The sequence below is a fragment of the Vombatus ursinus genome, unplaced genomic scaffold (assembly GCF_900497805.2).
Source record: "Vombatus ursinus unplaced genomic scaffold, bare-nosed wombat genome assembly UNPS02010548.1, whole genome shotgun sequence".
NCBI classification, from domain to species: domain Eukaryota; kingdom Metazoa; phylum Chordata; class Mammalia; order Diprotodontia; family Vombatidae; genus Vombatus; species Vombatus ursinus.
Genome location: NW_020950326.1, coordinates 1,112,699 through 1,118,698, shown reverse-complemented (window position 1 = coordinate 1,118,698; position 6,000 = coordinate 1,112,699). Strand labels below are relative to the sequence as shown.

General features: G+C 34.6%; 1 protein-coding gene across 1 annotated transcript in view; it reads right to left on the bottom strand.

The window, feature by feature from the left end:
• Positions 1–6,000, bottom strand: part of DPP10 (dipeptidyl peptidase like 10) — a 934,204-nt gene that overhangs the window by 802,447 nt on the left and 125,757 nt on the right. The gene's annotated exons all lie outside the window — the stretch shown is intronic.

Below are 6,000 nucleotides of genomic sequence, written 5' to 3'. Positions count from 1 at the left end.
AAGGAAGGAAGGAAGGAAGGAAGGAAGGAAGGAAGGAAGGAAGGAAGAAGCTCTGTTTCTCAACTGGCCAGTTCCAGTTGGGTCCCCAGTAGGCAGCTCCTACTACTACTCACAGAGCTTGTTGTTTGTCTTTCATTCTCAGAGAGCACCATGACATCAGGGAGGTGATGCAATGCCATGCAAGTGAATTGGATTTAAGTGAGAGAGGGCTGTGCAAAGTGACCAGCCTCACTTTCTCCTCTGGAGTCATTTGGGTCCAGTGACAAGACAAAAATCAGGACAAGAGATGGCCCTGGATGCAGTGGGAGACCTTGGTCTTTTCTAAGCTAAGGTCTTTAACAGGTCTCAATTTGACTGAGGCAAAGTCTCATTCAGTGATTAAGACTATGTAAGAAATAAGGAAAAGAATAGAATGGTTAACTACTTACCTAAATGTAGGAGGTTGATCTAGTCAACCTCTAGAGTAGTTGTATTAAACCCAAAAAGAAATACAGGCCACTAATCTGTAAATAAGGAACCCTACTGAACTCAGTAATGTTATCTATGCTTTATTGTATTTTTATTTATTTTATTAATTCCTTTTCAAATAAATTTTAATCTGATTTGGAGCCACACTTGGGAGTGTTCTAGCTGCATACAGCCTATGGGCAGCTTGTTTGACACCTCTGCACTATAGAATCTTCTAGAATTATGGTATATAAAAATGGATGAGGCTTTAGATACCTTGTCCAACAAATTACTTTTTTTTTTCTTATGAGAAAAGTAAGCCTTGGAGATGTGAAGATACATCTGTGCTCAAGGCTAAAGAGCTAATCAGTGTCAAACCCAGGGCTAGAAACCATTGGACTTGATTCGTAGTCCAGGGGTATTTTCATTAAAGCACTCCTCATTTAGCCACCTATAAGAGGGCAGGGATACCATGAAGTCCAAGTGCCTTAAAGAGATTATTTTCCCACATACATTTTGATTGGTAACATAACTAAACTAGAGATTCATTCCTTTGGCTAATGTTTTCCTCTCCCATGCCCAAGGTTAAGAAACAAATTTCTCTCAGAATAGAAATAGTATTACATTTTTTGTTTATTTTGTTTTCCATCATTTACATCTTAGTTTGAATGAGTTTATTGGATCAATAACACATACTGATCTGCCAAGAAAGACTGATGCTATTAAATATTTTGAGAATAGGCAAGGGGTAGATTGAAAGAAGGAAGATAGCACACCAATGGTGAAAAAAGGATGCAGAAAAAGAAGGTTATTAAATACAGTGACAACTTTCAATTTTTTGACTGAAGCCAGCTCTGTTTCCATAACTCTGATTCTATGAAACTTAAATTATATCAAAGTAAAATTATTTCCTTCAGTGACAATTTAATTGTAATTGGCTAAGGTAAGTATTGGGGTAAGCTATAGGTAAATTACAGGGAAAGGAAGAATGAATTCACTCATGCTAACACCACATAAATATAATACTACATAATGGTGCTATTATCCATAGTAAATCAAAATTGTTATTCTGGGTGACCAAATATTTTTATGCAGTTCTCACAACTGTATTTCTCATATGTGCACATGGTAATCAAACTATCATGCATTTTATTTAAAGGATCTGCCTTTGCATGTTTTGTTTAGTAAATGAATAAATGAAATATTGATTATTAACACTATGGAATCACAGAATATCTAGTTCCACCCTTACCCAAGTCATAAATCACATTCAATAACTCCACTAATGTATTTTTGAATAGCTTCTACTTGGCCAATGATATCTGGGCCCATTTGCTTTAGTTTTTCCCTCTAGGGCTAAGCATAGTAAGTCTAAATCTTATTCTACATGACCATCCTTAAAAGTTTGACAATAGTTGCTTAATCCATTATCTCAGCCAATTCTCTTTGCTGCAGAATAAATATTCCTATTTTCTTCACATAATGCATCTATAACATTATTTTTCATCCTCTAATGATCCTGGATGCCCATCTTCAGCTTTTCAATGTCCCCTATAAAGGAGCTCCCTCAAACTTATACAATGTTTTATCTGTTTTATAACCAAAACAAAGTAGGATTACAAACTCTAAATATGGATGCTATATTTCTATTAGTATTAGTTGAAATTTCATTATTATTGTTTTTTGGTCATCACATCAACTAGATGACTCATACTTCCCTTATAACACTCTAGTATTTTGAATTATATTAGGTTTATATACTGTGAGCAAGGCAACATCCTAGCTGAGGGGTATACAAAAATGAAAATAACATACTGCCTGTCTTTGAGGGGTTTACAGCTTAGTAGGCCTCACTATATCTACATATCTGTCCATCTGCTACAGCTTTTGCTCTAAAAAAGGCAAAACAGCTGAAAAATTCTTGAAATGTCCCAATGATGTCATCTTTTACAAGATAGAGGAAATAGTGAAGAGAACTGCTATTTTAGACCTGTCTGTAATAAGGAGGAATTGGTTTATAAAGTAGAAAAGAAGGTTTTCTGAAAAGACTTATCAAACTTTCAAAAGTTCATTAAAAATATGGAAACAGAATGGGAAGGTAATCTGTTTCCTAAATTTTAAGAGCAAACTTCAAATATTTAGGATTCAAAGTCCTGAGACTTTAAAAAAATCCACCTTCCCAAGGAACAGTTTTTGCCATTTCACTCACATGTTCAAATATATTTTATTACTTGCTATTACCTCTAGAATGAAAAACAAGCCCCTCAGCTTGGCACTTGAAAACCCTGTAAAGTTTAGCTTCAAGGTGTTTTTTTTAGCCTTATTTGATATTACTCCCTTTCCAGCAAAAATAGACTTCCAGACTTTTTCTTCTTCTAATTTTATATTACAATTTCTTCTTCCACTTGCAGGCGCTAAATCTAGAATATATTCCTTCATCTTCATCTTGCAGAACTAACATTTTCCTTTAAAGCTTAGTTCCTCAGTTGCCACTCTCTCAGTTTGGCATTCCAAGATCTCCTCATCTCTCTATCTATTAAATTATCCTCAGGATACATTCTTTCAACTCTCCCTTGTTTCAATCACCCTCTTTTTTATGACACATTTCCACACAGGTCACAGGTTATCTTCTTTCTGCCTCTGATAGAACATAAGCTCCTTGGGAGTAGGAAAGATGTTTTTGTTTGTTTTTCTATGTCCAGAGTTTAACAGCATCACATTTTTAAGTTGAATTTAAAAGCATATCCAAGATGGTGGAACATCAGATAAAAGTATAGCCCAGCTCTTCTTACAAAGCCCCTCCACAAAGATCTAGAAATTCACCAGACAATGTCCTGATCAGGAAAAAAAAAAAGTCACAGTGAATCTTCCATAATAGGCTAATTCCACTTAAACAAAGAGGTGTATAGATAATAGGATAAGGGTTTATCAAGTATGACCACCATGAACATTCTAACACTCAGAGATTGAAAGATTTTATCAAGGGCAAGCTGAAGTTCCAGACCCTTAACAGATAAAATACAGTAAGGGAACAGGTATCAACTGACAGCTCTGTTTTTCCATACCAGATAACTAGTTACAGATCCTTGGTAGACTGAGGAGCAGACCCATTTCTCAGAGTAGCAGTCTAAGATGAAGGGGTGTCTAGGAGTAACGAGTAGTCATGGGCCTTTAACTATGTATTAAGCAAGGAAAAAAACTTAAGAAACAAATAGTATTCATGTGGCTCTGACCCCAGGAAAAGAATAGGAACTCAGCTCCATCTTCCAACCTAATGAAGAGCTTGCAATCAAATAACAAAGCAGAAATCACAGACCAAAGAGAAACCTGAAATTCTGTGACTGAATTTGCAGAACCCGTCAGCTGGCTGATAGTGGCTGAGTCCAGCAATAGTCTATTAGAACTTTCAAGTAGTGATGAACCTATAAGGGTGTAGGCTCAGAACAAAATCCAGGTTAGGAAATTGCTGAGCTTAGACCAAGAGGACAACACACAGACTTTGCCTCAGATTCAGACATTTTGGGAGCCCTGAAAGCTTATCAGTCTGCCACCTGAGCTGTTTCTGAGATCCTAGAATAACGTGAAATGCAATATTCCAAGAAAGCAACAGAAAGACACAAGAAAAGGTCAGTCCAAGAATATCTCCAAGAAATGCACAGAGCCTAAAAATAATATAAAATCTAAAGTGTGAAATTAGGTTGAAAGAATGAGCAGAAAAAAAAATCTTTAATAGTTTTTAAATAGATCTAAGAACTATTACAGTTACAGGAAGGTGCAAGACAAATTAGAAAGGAAAAAAAAAGTGAGTCCAAAAAATTTATAGGAAAAAATCTTCAATTAAAACACAGTATAAGTTCAACCAGAAGTCCTGGAAAATATGACACAAAAGTTTTTAAAATGCTAAAATATTTTCATAAATAAATTAGAGTAGTAGAAGAAAAGTGGTGAAAAGAAATGAATTACAGAGGAAAAATTTTAAAAAGGCTTTATAGCTTTGTGGAAAAGGTAGAAAATCATACCCAAGGAAAAAAATCCAGAAAATTAAAAATTATCAATTAAAAAATATCAAGTCCATGAAACAGCAAGAAACTAAATCCAAAGACTCAAAATAAAAAAAAAATTAAAAAAAGGAAAATGTAAGTTATCTTATAGCAAAAATAACCAAACATCATTTAGGAATCACTGTACTACCTAAAAACAGTGAACAAAAAAGGAGAAAATAAAGAGCTTAGACATCATATTTCAAGAAATGATTAAAAAAAACTGCCCAAATCTCTTAGAATAGAGGGCAAAGTAGAAATTGAAACAATCCACTAATTGCCTTTTGAATGTAACCACAAATTGAAAAGTACCAAGAATATTATAGTCAAAATATAGACGTTATAGGTCAAAGAAAAATTACTAAAAGAGCAAAATAGAAAGATTTAAAACCTTGAGAAGGCCCAGACAATATCATACACAGTTTAACAACTATTGCAAGAAAGGAATAGGGAACTTGGCATATGATATTACACAAGACAAAATATCTAAGCTTACAACCAAGAAAAATGCACATACAAAATCTGAGTACAATACAACAGGGGAGAAATGGATCTTTAAGGAAATAGAGGACAGAAAAGAATTCCTTGTGAAAAGTCCACAGCTATATAGATTATTTAAAATATAAACACAAGAGTCAAGAGCAGCATAAAAAATATAAACATGAGTAAGCAACATGGTTCAATGGATAGAGTACAAGACCTGAAGTCATGAAGACCTAAGTTTGAATGTGGCCTCAGTCACTTTCTAGCTGTGTGTCTCTGGGTAAGTCCCTTAATGTTTATTTATCTCAGTTTCCTCTTCTGTAAAAGAGGGATAAAAATAGTACCTACCTTCTGGGGTTGTTGTGAGGATCAAATGAGATAATATTAATAAAGTAGTACATTGTCTGGTGTATAGTAAGCCCTATATGAAAGTTAAGCATTATTATTAGCTAATATCATAATATCAGACTAAATAAGGATAAATTGATTATATTCTAATTGAGATTATTCCTATATTTCCTCAGAAATCTATCATTATCAGGACTCCTTTGTTGTTCTTGTTCAGTCATTCAATTGTGTCAGATTCCTCATGACCCCATGGATCATAGCATAGCAGGCCCTCCTGTCCTCCAATATCTATTAAAGTCTGTCCAAGTCATATTCATTGCTTCCATTACACTATCTATCCATCCATCCCCTGCCATCCTCTTTCTCCTTTTGCCTTTAATCTTTGCCATCATCAACTAAAGAGTAAGTCTAATTAAAAAGAGGACATGGGAGTGGTTCTATTATGGTTTGATGATCTTAAAAGAAAAGAAGAGAAATACACCAGTGAAGTGAGCAAGAAGAAAGATGGGGAAGGTGATAATATAAAATTATGGAACACAAATGGCAGTCTATACAAACAAGAAGGAAGGATTGAATGGTGAATGGATGACACTTCATTTTCACTGTGATCTGATCTGGTAAGTAAGTAAGACTATACACACAGTTGGGTACAGAGATACATTTCATTCAGGGAAACAGGAGA